The sequence below is a fragment of the Nannospalax galili genome, unplaced genomic scaffold, assembly GCF_000622305.1.
Source record: "Nannospalax galili isolate Female #2095 unplaced genomic scaffold, S.galili_v1.0 scaffold284, whole genome shotgun sequence".
NCBI classification, from domain to species: domain Eukaryota; kingdom Metazoa; phylum Chordata; class Mammalia; order Rodentia; family Spalacidae; genus Nannospalax; species Nannospalax galili.
Window position 1 is genome coordinate 5,908,445 of NW_008354281.1, and position 14,976 is coordinate 5,923,420.

Below are 14,976 nucleotides of genomic sequence, written 5' to 3' on the forward strand. Positions count from 1 at the left end.
AGACACCCACTGTCCCCTCCAATCCCCTTCTTCCCCCAACCACCCTCACCCTAGGCTCCAAAAAATAATATCTGGCTCTCTCCTCCGTGCCTTGACCTTGTCCTGGTTGCCATGGTGGTCAGATCTCTGGCAGTGTCCCTATCCCTAGGCCTGAACTTCATCTCAAGCACGCACAAGAACAAGAGTCATTGTGAACATTCACTTTTGTCTCACTGGTCTTTTTCTTTTAATTAACAAACCTCTGTGTTTTCTTTTTCCTTTTGCTTTTCACATTTGTGTGTGTGTGTGTGTGTGTGTGTGTGTGTGTGTGTGTGTGTGTATAATCCAAGGTTGATATTGAAAATCTGCCTCCATCACTCTTACACCTTGTTCTTTGAGGCAGGGTCTATCAATTAAACCCAAAGCTTGCTGATATGACTAGTCCCAATAGCGAGTTTGATCCCATCTCTGACTTTGGAGGCTGGAATTACAGGTGATTAGCCATGCCCGCCTCCCATTTACGTGGGTTCTTGGCATCCAAACTCTGGCCCTCTTGCTTGTGTGGCCAGTGCTTCAACTACTGAACTATTATCCCTGCCTATCCTTATGTTTTCTAAGGCTCCTTGCATGGTCTTCCACTTTGATGAAAAACCTAGACTGCATTTGTACCATGATCTTTTCTTCAGCTATAAACTTGTAAGACTTAAGAGATCTCAGTCAGGGACCACCAAGGCTGGTTGAGGATCACCTTGCTTTTTGAGAGCGAGTTTCCTTGAAGCTGGTGTGGACAGATGTCCTTGCTCTCATGGCTGGTCTTGAACCACTGTCCACAGACTTTCCATAAAGCATCCTATCAATTCCTGTTCCCGAACGTGGGGTCATAGTCTGTGCCCCAAGAAGTCAGGCTCAACTACCTGGTCCTGTAAATCCAGTTAGAGTAGCCAAATTAATAGTAAAAAAACAGAAAATGAGATTTATTCAATGTGGCTACCTTGGGAAGAGGGATAAAGAGATCCAGCAACCCCCTGGGGTCCATTGTTAGGGTCCTGAAGTAAGGTTGAGGTTTAAGTAAAGGGCTAGAGTTATGCATCTCTGAGTAGTCCCAGTCAAGGTATGGTCCTGCCCATCATTGTCTTGGCTCCAGTCTCTCCAGCAAGGTGGTCTCACAAGTTGTCAGCACTGTATGGAATCTCTTTTCTGAAAAGAAGATGCTTCCTCTGGCTAGTACCAGATCTTGGGCTTTTTCTCTTTTTCTAGCATGAGATTTATAAGGGAATTCCAGATTCTTGGGATCCACTCAATAATCTGATTGCCAAAATAAGGCACACAAGTGTCTCTTCAAAATATCTTCATTCCTGTCAGGCTGGTTACATTTCCATATCAGTAACATTCACTAATAAGGTATATAAGGGCTCAGCTCAGAGTACTGCTGAGGTCTTCTGTTTGGGTTGGTTCCTCACTTCCCCCAGGAACCTCCAAGAAGCAGACCAGCATTGTGTCTAAGGGTTATTCCAAACTCTAGGACAGCTGCCATCTGACTCCATCAAAAACTCAGTCTCATTTAGGGCTGAGCACTTCACAGTTGACCAGTTGTAGTCCCTGTGTTAATCACCATCTACCACCAAAAATGTCTTCTCTGATGAAGTTTGAGAGTTGCACTAATCTATAATGACAAGTCATTAGGAGATGGTTTAACATGATGCCCATTTAGCTGAATAATAGTAGTAGGATCTCCCCTAGGGTCTATGATCTATCTAATTACAGGTTCTGATAACAGTACTGGATATGGGTTTCATCTTCTAGATCAGGCTTTAAATCCAATCAGACAGTGTTTGGTTACTCCTATAACACTCTATTGCACCAATGAGCACATCTTGCCAGGCCATTTGTTACTATAACTCAAAGGATTCACAGTTGGGTAAGACTGACGATTGCTTTTTCTCTTCCAGTAGCATGCGTAACACCTTCCAGCACTATGAAAGCTTGCCAGTAGAGATGAAGCTTTGAGGTCAGTACCAGCTTCATTTCTCCATGTCCTATGATTCAAATATGCAATGTGTTCAGCAATAGGGTCTTACCATCAAGTTCTGGTGGGTAACCAAGAGCAGTGACAATAGCTAGTAATGTTTGGGTGGGTCTGTGGAAACCCCCCTTCCCCCAAGTCTGAGGTATTGTCTCAGTAGAGGAGGCAGAGAGACTATATAAGAGCCTGAGGTGGTGGATAACTACAGGGAAACAGTGTTTTCCAGATACAGCATGGTAGCTGCACATATGAACTCAAAGCAGTTGTGACAACATGTATAAGACCTGTACAAGCTAAAACCAGACAAGTCTCAGCATGGAGCTGGGGAGGCGGTTGAGAAGCTATTGGTAATTGATGGCTTCTGGGAGACGGAGAGTCAGTTTTCTTCAAGAGTGTAAGCCCTGGTATGTTGACTACACTTCAGGGGATGGACTCCGCACCAGAGTGTATTTGGGAAACACAAATTGGACTCAATGGGATTTAAAAAGAAAAGAAGCCACAAAGTTTGGGGGAGGAAGGTGGAGGTATATCTGAGAGGTTCAGAAGAGGGTTGGAATATGATCAAAATGCACTGTATGAAACTCTCAAAGAACCGATAAAAATATTATTTTTTTTAAATCACCCATGATATTTCTTGCCCTTTTCATGTCTATACTCACAGATGTCAGAAGATAAGCAGAATTCATTCTAATGATGCAGGTCTGATGCTTGTCAAGGGAGTCACTGTTAGTTGCTCTCTGTACTACATAGAATTCTGTACATCCAAAACTGTGGTCAACTCCTGATCCCTTGAATGCAGTTATCCCTAGTCCCTTGAATACAGTCAACTCTTCCTATTCATTCTTTGGATTACATAATATTTTCACAATATCTCTCCGTAATTGACAGATAACTTACAGTATAAAAGAGGACATACAGAGGTTATGTGCAAATGCTATGTCATTTTACACAAGGGACTTGAAGCACCTGAGGTTGTCATTCACAGAGGTCTTAGAATCAAACCTTTGTGGATACGGAGAGACAACTATTTAACCTCATTTGGAAATAGAATTTTTGCAGAAGTAATCGATTAAATGAGGCTATCCTGGATTACTGTGGGCTCTAATCCAGTCCCTGCTATTCTTTCTAAGGAGATAGGCTATTTGACACAGAGGAAGCCTGTCACAAGGAGACAGAAGCAGAAATTGAAATTGTGCTGCTCTAAAGTAGAGAATGCCAAAGACTTCAAGCTGCTACTGGAAGTTGGAAGAGTCAGAGAAAGAAACTTCCAGAGATTTTGGAGGGAGCAAAGCCCTGCTGACATCTTAAATTTGGCTTTTAGCCTTCAAAACTGTGAAACCATAAATTTCTGCTGTGTTAAGCTACCCAGCATGTGGTCATTTGTTACAGCAGACCAGAAAATTGGATCACTCAACAAATCAGAATAGAGCTGAGGGGTGTGAATTCTCTGAACACTCCTCTCTTCAAAGTTCATGTCTCGCATGGATAACTGAGAATGTGCATACTTGTTTCTGTACTTTCAGATGAGAAAAAAAAGTAGACACTTTTTCAGTCCCTAACATTCAGAAATATTATTGGCTGTAATACATAAGACGCAAAGTTGCCTGAGTATTTTCAGCTCCACTGGGGTATGAATACCTGAATCCTGATGTGGGTTTCTTGAAAGCCACCCTGACCCTGCCATAGCCTCTAGATCCCACCCTCCCCACCACACAATACTTGAAAATGGCTGCCTGGAGTTGGCTCATTAGCCTGCAAGGCAGTCAGCAATGTTGGGGCTGTTGTGATCATTGTAAATTCTCCCCCAGGGAAGAGCTCTGAGCAAAATGCTTCTAAATTGTTTTTGCTTTGTTTTTGAAAAAAGGGCTCAAGGACTGAGGAATGATGGAGAAGCTAGAGCAGGGATGGAAGCAGATGTAGTGGTTTGCTGGGGAGACAATGTTGACAGCTGCTGACAGCTAACTCAGAGGGAAGAAGATTTAAGGAATGCTGCAGGGATGGTACGGGATGGGGGTTAGACACATCAAAGCTCCAAATAAAGCTGACTTCTAATCTGAGAAAATCAGGAAAATACTTGGATCACTAACTACTGTGGGGTGTTGCTCTTTGAGATCAGAAAGGATGAGAAACAGATGACAAACATGAGGATCTTTTAGGCTCACAGACTGATGGATTTTGGTAGCAAACTTATTCAAAGTTTCATAGCTAACAAAGGACAGAACCAAAATCAGAATCCAGGACTCCCATCCTGATCTCATACTCTGTCCAAATTAGAAACCAAGAACAAGAAAAAGTAGAATGTTTTAGACCAAAAGTTCTAGAAACCAAAGCTTGCGGTTTGGGTTCCATTCTATTTTAAAACACATTCATACCCAAATTTATTTCTAACATTTAAAGATCAGGCAAGTTCCCATAACAATCTTCTCTGGCTGCTCTGGGAAAAGTCAGTGGCTCTGTGGGAAATGGAATAAGAGCCACCCCTGTCTTCAGATGAGGCATATGTGGGATGCCCTCACCCACCTGCCTGGCTTTATTAACTTACCTTGTCTCCTGGGCCTCTGTAGGCCTAGAGTTTGCAATCCCGAGCACTAGGAAAGAAAAATAGAGTCCTAGGGCCCCAGGGTGACAGCTGGGATTACAGACTACAGGAGTGAAGACAGGGAAGTGGGCAGAAGAACACAGAACCGGGACCCGACAGCCAAGGTTACAGAAGCAAAAGGTCTCGTCTAAAATCCAGGGACAGAGTTTTCATCTATTTTTGGATAAAAGAACAGGATGTAGGAACCAAAAATGTGGTCAGTTCTCTAACACCACACAATGGTGATGACTTAGGCAAAGCATCCTCTTCCTATTTTTAACTAGATCACAGAGCTGCGTCAGAAGACCTTGTGCTGACTAATCCTGTTGAAGCGTCTTTCTCTGAATTGCATAAATGCCATCTACACAGGCTAAAGAACATTTGAAAGAAAACATACCATGAAGGCTGCTGTGCAGAGGGCACATTATAAATAGTGTTCTGAGTAGGATCGGGGTGTTCTGGGTCATGGCTCTTTGAAGTTCTCTAGGATTGTTTGGTTGCATCACACAGACTCAGTAATAATGAGAAATCATTCATTTATTAAGCTGAATTAATGATTGGCAGTTTTTTTCACTTTTAAGTATAGTGAGGGCTGCTTTTTCAGTGTAGATGATATGCAAAATCATGCTGATTTTTCAGCAAAGCCATTTTCTACTTGTATAAATATCCCTGCATCAGGAGTGGACTTTTCATTGGAGACACCAGGAATGGTAGCAAAGGGCTTCACAAGTAAGAGCTGCATCCCAGCCAAGAGCAGAGACCTGCATAGTTGTGGGCCAGAGCCCTTCCCATTTCTCTAACTGGATAATGGAGAGTACAGTGATACTGTCGGGCTCTGCTGCATTCCCCCAGCCTACAGCTTCCAGCACTCCAGCTGACTTCTACTGACAGTCTGCAAGACTTCAAAATGAAAGCTGTTATAATATAGTTTATTCTCAGCATGTATGTATATAAAATACATATCTGTAGTTTACATATGTATAAAATGAATATGCAGCTGGTTTCCCACCAGTTCCACACAGGTAGCCATAGATCTGAAAGTATTCAGAGGGAGAAAATGTATCTATATGGAACATGTGCAAAATGTTTTTTGTTGTTATGACTCCCTGAGCAATATAGCACAAATATATGGTAATTTGCATTGCATGAGGTGTTGCACACAGTTAGAGATGAAGTGTTCAGGAAGATGTGGTTAGGTTATATGAAAATATCACACCATTTCATATAGAAACTTACCCTCAGGGTTTTTTTTTCCCATTTACTTTAGGTATATGAGTATATTGCTTGCACATAGGTAGGTACACCCATGTTGTGCAAGGCCCATGAAGGTCAGAGCAGGGTGTTGGATTCCCTGGAACTGGAGTTATGGCCAGTTGTTAGCTGCCATGTGAATGCAGGAAATCAAACCCAGGTCCCCTGCAACATCAGTCAGTGCTCCTAACCGCTGAGCCATCTCTCCAGCCCCTCACCCTCAGGTTTTGATAGCTGAGGAAAGTCCTGAAACTTATCCCAAGGGATGGTTATATTGTGTTTGTAATGCAGGAGTGTAAAATATGTATGTATAATAAAAATGTATACATGATAATATATATTATTTATATGTTTACATTATTTGTAATACTTTCTATTTGGGGGAAATAATACCCTTTCCATTTTTACTGCTGTTATAAAGTTTCCTTTTAGAATGAAATTATTGAAGTAAAAATGCTGAATTAGTATAAGGAATGTTTAAATAAATGGTAGAGAAGAACGTATGTCAATATGATAAAAAAAAATGTGGCGATTATGCAAGAATGTCTGACACTAGGGTCCTGTGGTCTTACAGAGGGATAATTCAGGGCACCCTAGGTCCATAAATATTAAGGAGTAATGTTGAACTTACTTCAAAAACAAATCGTATCATCCAAAGAAGCCATTCCACGACCTGTTCCTCCTGATAATTCTGCATGGACTGGCCCTAGATTTTCTGGTCTGAGTCATTCATTACTCATTCAGCATGCATTTATTAAAGTTTATAAGATAAGGTTTTTTTATTTGTGTGTGTGTGTGTGTGTGTGTGTGTGTGTGTGTGTGTTTTAAGGCAAGATCTCACTATGAGGCCCTTGTTGGCCTGGAGCTCACTATGCAGACCAGGCTGGTCTAGAACTTGCAAGCCATCTCTCTGCCTCCAGAATGTGTTATACTGCCACACCCAGCTGTAGGATGCATCTTTTGTGGGGTGCTGTGCTGTGGATTATCAATAGACTCGGACTGTAATAATTACTGTAGAAGATAAGCAAAAAGATAATGCAATTTCTTTTCATAAGAAAGTTAAAATCTAGTTGGGAAGCCAAGATAAATTAGTCATCCATGTATGAACTGTTATAAAAACCATAAAACATATGCATTAGGAGGAATGAACTACTATTACAAATTGGGATGATCTGTAAAGTTTTAGTTCATTTGCTTTTTAGAGACAGAAAAAATTATACAATATTTTTCTACTTTTTGCTTTTGATGGCGCTGAGAAATGGTCAAGATGGATAGTAGACAATAGGAAGAAAGGATGGTCTTGGCCACACACCTCCTCTTTAAGCCTTGACTGGGTTGGGAACTGCTATTTCAAGGAGATCATTGGAGAAAATGATTTCCTCCTTTAAGCTGTTTCTTCTAGGTAATTTATCATAGCAACGAGAGCAGTGACTAACACACCAGGCTTTACAAGGCAACATGGGAGAGAGGATCTGTGTTCCAATCCAGCATTTAGAGCAGACTGTGGACAAGTCACTTAGCTTCTTTGTGCATCAGATTCCTCAGTCATAAAGCTACATTATCTTCAGAAACTTGGTGAAATTAAGTGAAATAATACATTATTATTAAACGTATCTGATATGTAGCAAGAAGATTAAGCTACTATGTTTTCTGGGAAGAACTGGTTTGAGTAGGGAAAGAGATATATTTTGGCTAAGCCACCTGGCAGCCGTACCTGAATCGTAAACCAATTCTCCAAATTTTTAATTCAGCATCCTGTTTTCATCACATTAAGCATTTTGAAACAACATTTTCTAGAACATATTAACATTTTCACTTGCAAATGTAGGGCACTCACTGTTTCAGTACAAACACATTTTTACAATGGTTTCCATTTTAGAAACAATTTTGATTGATTTCCTTCACCCCCTAATTAATGTATCACATTTACAGTGAGTGCATTGTTTGCTGTGGGAAAGCAAGACTGTCAATTTTCAGGTCGTCAGCCACCAGCATCACAGTCTGACTTCAAACCACATGAAATTACATATTACATTTAGAATTGAATGAGTGTTCTGATTGCTTCTTTGCATCTGTGGAGAAAAATAAAACATTTATTTTGACCTAATGCTATCTATTTATTTTCCTTCGGCAAATCAATCATACTCTTGACCCAAGAGCTTCTGTTGTTCTTTATGATTCATTGATCAACCGTAAAAGAACAAACCAATCAAATGCTAAGACTGGGCCACAGTCCCTGGTTCTCTCCTAGTGACTGCTGTCCCTAGACAGAATCCTAGACTTCAAGAAGACAGCATCTTCCCCAAAGATTCTTTAGCTAAAAAGCTGAGCTCAGAGGGGTGAAATGAGTTTGAAGTCATCCAGCTAGTTAGTGATAAAAAAGAGGCTTTGATTTTTTTTTTCTTATTACTTAAAGAATCTCCAGTACATCAACTCATAGATTTCTCAGTGCCCGTCTGCATTATTGGGTGTTCAGTAAACTACATTATGATTTAATGGATTGATTATGTTAAGACTCATGTTATATGTGTGGCTGGAGCTCAAAGAGACAAGCACTAAGCTGCTTGTGTTTATATCACTAATAATTAGAATAAGGATTTGGATACAGCCTCTGTTGTTTCTACTGTACCCTGTGGGTATTATAGCCAAAGTCATTTTCCACTTTAAAAATGTGATCTAACATCCCCTAAATTTAATTTTAAATGCAATTAAATTTGATCGTTTAATTTAAAAAACTATTTTGTATCAAGTCGTAGAAAATAAATAACAATAGACAAAGAGTATCTCATTCTGGCTTTGCTTGGTGCCCATTCACACAAGTGGATGAGTTGTATTGTAGAAGATGAGGACAGCACATTGTTTGACAGGCAATTAACATTTTGCATTATTAAAGAAATTTAATGGCTCCACAACAGGTAGATGGAAGTCCTGTGTGTATAACCAACCACACAATTAATTACATAGATACCATCTACATGGGTTTCTATTTAATCAACAATCCCTCTTCTCCAAGGCTTACTGAAATTCTTTAAATGAATGGTACCAAGATTGTATAATCATCCCAGTCACTCACACACAAGAAATCTATTTTCATTTTATGTGTATGAGTGTATTTCCTGCACGTATGTAAGTGCACCTGTGTTGTGCATTGCCTACAGAGGCCAGAAGAGAGTGTCAGATTCCCCTTGAACTGAAGTTATAGACAGTTGTTAGCCACCGTGTGGGTGCTGGGAATCAAACCTGGGTCCTCTGCAAGAGCAGTGTTCTTAACTGGTGAGCCATCTCTCCAGCCTTTTTAGAGTACAGATGCCCAGAACTCTTCCACAGCTATCTAAGTTACTATGCCTGGGTTTCAGCTGACAAAGCTGTAGTTTTCTTTTTTGAACCTGTGCAGATGATTTCTCTCTCTCTCTCTCTCTCTCTCTCTCTCTCTCTGTGTGTGTGTGTGTGTGTGTGTGTTTGTGTGTGTGTGTGTGTGTGTGAAAAAAAAAATGCATGGCAATGTGTGCCTGTGGAAATCAAAGGACAACTTTTAGGAGTCCATGCTCTCCTTCCACCTGTTGAGGCAGGGTCTCTCTTGTTTCTGTTGCTCTGTATACCTCACACTAGCTGGCCTGCAAACTTACAGAGATGATTTTCTATCCCTACTTCCCCTCACCCCTTAGGAGTGCTGGGATTACAAATGCAAGTCACTACATCTGGCTTTTTGTGGGTTCCAAGGATCAAAGTTAGGTTGCCAGACTTATAAGGCAAGTGCTTTCATCCACTAAGTCATATCATTGGCCCACTGCAAATATTCTATCAGTCAACTTGGAGAGCCATGACCCTAGAGAAGGAATGAGTCAGCAAGGGCTGCATCTTTGTCTCTGTCTTTCCTGGTCTTCCCTTGTGTCCTCTGACCCTATCTTCTTCCAGAGACCCATGCCACGGTCAGGTCAGCAGAGGCATCATTCTTTGTCCAGCTAAACGAGGCTGGAGGCAGGGATGGAGCAGTACACACCACATGGCATATTTTCTTGGCATCCAGGAAAGTGGTGCACTTCTGTTCTAATTACACTGACTGTGGCTAGCTATATTTTATTTCTGTCATTGCATTTTCTACTTTTGTTTGCATTTGTACAAATTATTCTACTGACAAAGTCAACCCCAATTTGAGTTTAAAGGCAAGGTTCATAGACAGTCTGAATTTAGATGGTAAAAGGCAATTTCCCCCTGCTATTCATCCCTCTTTTTTGTCTTGCTTTTGAAAATGTCACTAAAACCACTATAGATTAAAACCCAAAGGGGCTTTGAGCCCTGAACATTTGGAAACTTCAACCATCTGTTGATTTAAATCTTCCCACTGCAGTGCCAGAGTCATTTAAGTCTAATCCAACAGACTATTGAGTGTGTATATGTAACTATACTCAACCCCCACTCATTTACCAGGCAGCTCCTCTATGGTATATAATTTATTTTTTAACATTTTGTTTATTATTTATATTTTTATTTTATGCGTACGCATGTTTTGCCTACATGTAGGTAAGTGCACCTGTGTCGTGCAATGCCCACGGAGGAATGCCCTCAGAGGACAGAAGACGATGTCGGATCCCCTGGAACTTGGGTTATGGACAGTTGTTAGCTGCCATGTGGGTGCTGGGATTCAAACCCGGGTCTTCTGCAAGAAAGTCAGTGTTCTTACCCTCTGAGCCATCTCTCCAGCCCTGTGGTCTATAATTTAAATAATTGTTCTCAATAGTACTTGCTGGGAATCACTATTACTAACTTTAGATGAGACCATGAGTTCTTACTGTCTAAAAATGTGATATGTATGCTGCTTTGACTTAGATGAATGAAGACAAAAAAAAAACCACCTAAAGCCTTTAACACATCCCACTTTGCAATTATAAGTGATTAGGTCCTAATGGAGAAAGGAGCAGACACAGAATCTAAAAAGAGGAAAGATATGTAACAACCCCAAGTAGAGTCATGAAGCCATCTATTACCATCAAGTGCTTAAACTCACTACATCTGACCCTCAAAAGAGAACAAACATGGAGTGAGGACATCAGAATGACACTTAAAAGGCCCCAATAAAACACTGCCACCAAACAGTGATTCATAAGATGAGAAATGGTGACAATAGAGTATCAAAGCCATCAGAATTAGAGTGAAGACAGAAAGCTTTATGAAATAACTTTGGCCAGGATCTTTCTGCCTCTACAAGATCAACAGAGCACATTTCACGGCAGCTGTCTCAAAAGAATTTTGCTCACCATTCATTTACATTTCAAATGGATCAGCTACAATTAAATAAGCATTTTATGTCCAATTTAGATTGGCCTTGATGAGCAGGCCTAAATCTGTTTCCAGCATCACAATTGTCCTTTGTGATGGCACCTCCTTGTCATCTGTCCTTCCCAGGGAAGAACTTCTTAACCGAGGGAAAATGTGCCCAATGGGAGAAACCATCAAGTCCTATGATCTGCTAAAAGTTATCAGAGACAAGAGAGGATAGGTTTGATTTCAGTGAAATTAAGATACTTTTACCTATGGTATCCTTCCTACATAGAAAAAGCTAGGAGCTTGAGAGATGGCTCAGTGGTTAAGAGCACTGGCTGCCCTGGCAGAGGACCCAGGTTTGATTCCCAGCACCTACATGGCAGCTAACCATCCACTCCAGTTCCAGGAGAATCCAACGCCCTCTTCTGACCTCCAAGGTCATTGCATGATATGGGTGCACTTACATATGCAGGCAATACACTCATATAAATAAGATAAAAATAATAATTTTTTTTAAATAAAGTCTTGACAGCATTTGTAATTAGGGAGGCAGAAACGCCAGTGATGGTAGCCTAATACTGCCTGTCCTATGCCCATAGCATTTACCTAAATCTACTACATGGTTTTATTTATGAGCTAAGCCTATGTCTGACTTCCTTATTAGACTGGGAGTGTTCCAAAGTGAACTCGTGGTCATCAGCACTTTTTGTGTGACTCTCTTCAAATATTTTCCCTGGATATTGTTGATGTTGATAGTTAGGGAAATAAAATAGGCTAGGTAACTAACAGAAATTGACCCTCAAAAGCAACTAATTCTTTGTAAAACTTGATCATTTGATTTTTTGCCTTAACTGTTGTGAAAATCTTTTTTTCCGTAGGAAGAACAAATTCAAAATGCATGCATAAATTCACACACTATACAAAATTCTTAATACATTTATTTAGAAAATACAGCAAGGCTTGAGGATAAACCTTAGTAAAAGAGCACTTGCCTCCCATGCACAAGGTTCAGAAGCTCAGGGTTGAATGCATATAGACAACAACAACACATGAAAACACAGTGACACATAATAAATCAACCATCAGTGTTCAAATAAGCCAAAATTGCAAAAGCATCTTTGCCTTCTCAAATCCTTGTTTGGTTGAAACTCACAGCAATTATATGAGCATTTACCAGCACATGGGCTATAGAACTGATCCTACATCAAGTTTATGAGTGTCTTAGGTGAAACTGTTCTGTGGTCTAATAATTTTGGGGAAATACAGATTAAAAGAGCTTTATTATGAAGTTTCTCAATATACTTTACAAATCTCCTTGAATTTACTACATGTTGATCTCCAGCATCCCTCTTTTTTAAAAAACATCTATAGGTTTAGTGGTGTGAGGACCCTGCTTTGAGAAATGTTGAATCAGACACAATCCTAATAGTTAAAAAAATTTCACCATTGATGACCTATAATTCTGTAAGTTTCTTTGGAATGATGGTTCTTAAACCCAACTGCCATTAAAAATCACTAAGAAGCTTTAAACATGCTAATGTGTGTGGGAGGGTATCCATCCCCTAACAAGAAAGTTAGGATCTCTGATGATGAAGCCCAAGAAGTTGTAAATTTAGAGCTTTACATAACCTAGGAATTGCAACTTGTGACCATCCTGGGAGCCACTGACCAAGCAAATTAAGCTCTTTATCCTTAACTGACTTATGTCAATAAGTATGCTCCCAAGAATCTGCCTTCAAATCCTATCACATGCTAACAATATTAACCACCAAGGACTTATCTGGCCTATTCATACCTCATCTTCATAGGTATAGAAACAGAGATAATGGTTTGTGGGAGGTTGAGAATTTGAAGGCCAATGAATCATGGAAAAGCTATAACCAGGAGAGACACTAACATAACAAGCTTTATTTAAGTGAGGTTCCCTTGATTCAGAAGAGGAGGTTTAGGGTACTCCCAGTGGAGGAGATTAATGGGAGCAGGCTATATGTCTAGGATGTTGCTCGGCAACATGGCTAGGAGCATGTGAGTCAAGAAGTAGCAAGACTTCATGGGTTGTTGTCTTAGAACCACAAGACTCAGCCTTGTAGATGGACAGTGGAAAGTGAGGGGAGGCCTCCACAGAAATGCAAAGCAGGCAGCCTCTAGCTGGCTAACATCTGCTTGAACATGTTGTACTTCAGTAAAGGGCAGGTTTTTGACCTATTATGTCTCAGCTTGGAGTGAAGAAACAAACAATCTGGGGAATCCCTGGACAAAGACCATCTTTTTGGCCCATTTCCACGACATATTTGCCTTTCAGAGGTGTTGAAAGGCTAATAGGGATACAATGCTGTACTGGGACAGAGCAGTAACCAGTATAGCCTGAGAAGCCTATAGGCAGACACAAGGGCTTGAGGCCAAGAACAAAGGCAGAAATCCTAATTGGAACCTGTCACCATCTTCCAAAGTACAAGCAAGTGCTGATTGACTGTCCCCCAGACTCCAACATGTAGGAATTTCATATAGCCCTCAGATTTCACTGAGGTTAGAGTCATTTCTCTCATGATATGCAGATGTGGCTTCAGTCCTTCCCTAGCAGGTATCTGGGGGAAGAGATAGATGTTTCTCTAAAAGCTTTGGCATGTGCTGGCCTTCCAACAGCCAATAGAAAGCAGAATAAACCCAATCCTTGTCTGGCTGCTGGTTTTCTAGAGTACTTTCCTTACTTCCTTGAAGTACCTTTGTCTATGTAATGTCTACCTCACACAGTTGTTTAAAGCACAAAAGAGGTGGTGTGTGTAAAATGTTTACTCCTGTGCATCACGTGAGGTTCTCTCTTCCACTTATTCCTTTGAAGGGGTAAGTTACTCGTTATGGTAGAATTACAAATAAGATATATGTAAAAAATTATGAAACTATGAAATTGCTATTTAGTCACCATGGTAATCATTTTTGCATCCACAGATGCTAAAATTAGACAGTAAATATATGTGGAACAGGATGTGTGTGTAGTCTCAATATATCTCCCCACAGATGCTTATTAATTACAAAGGAAAAATAATTATGATGGAATAATCCTGTAGGTGCCACCTTAGCCCTATGATCAAAAGTAACTTCTCTAGTAATGACACATGTCAGCAACATGTGCCTCCTGCTATGACGCATGAAGGAAGACTCATCATCACTTTTGTAATAGTCTCAACTAAAATGCATCACCTTGGTTTAATTAGAGGAAACCTGGAAGATTCAAACTGAAGGAGATTTTATAAAGTAACTGGTCAAGATTCTTCAAAAGTGTCAGAGTCGTGAGATGACAGGAAAGACTGAGCAATTATCCCTTATTGAAGCAATTAAGGAAACTAGACCAACCACTTGCAATGTGGGATCCTGGTTTGAATCAAGGGCCCGGAAAGGGATGTTTGTTGTTTAGTTTGGGGGAAAAAAAATGGAATAAGCTCTCTAGACTCTGTATCTTTCAGTGTTATTTTTCTCCTTTTGAAAGTCATACAAGTGTTATATAAGATACTACTATTTGGAAATGATGGTGAAGGGCAAATGGAGCTTTATGCTATTTTCTTGACATTATAAGTTTGCAAATTTTTAAAACAAAAAATTTAAAAATAAAATGAAATAATTTTCCCCATTCTGATATTTTAGAGATAACAGAATCAGTTTTCAAGATTTTCCCCCTCCTAGGTATGCTTGAGATAGTGAAAGGTGAAAGAGTTCTAAGATGTGCATTTTAATAAGCATGTCACATGATGCTGATGCTGATGCAGTAGGTTGCCCTATCCTAAATCTCAGGCTGGAGGATTTGTCAGAAGAAAAAACAAAAGTGATAAAGGCCAGTGGGCTGTGAGAGAAGAGGTGGAGATGGAAAGAAAGCAGAAGCTCTTGGAAA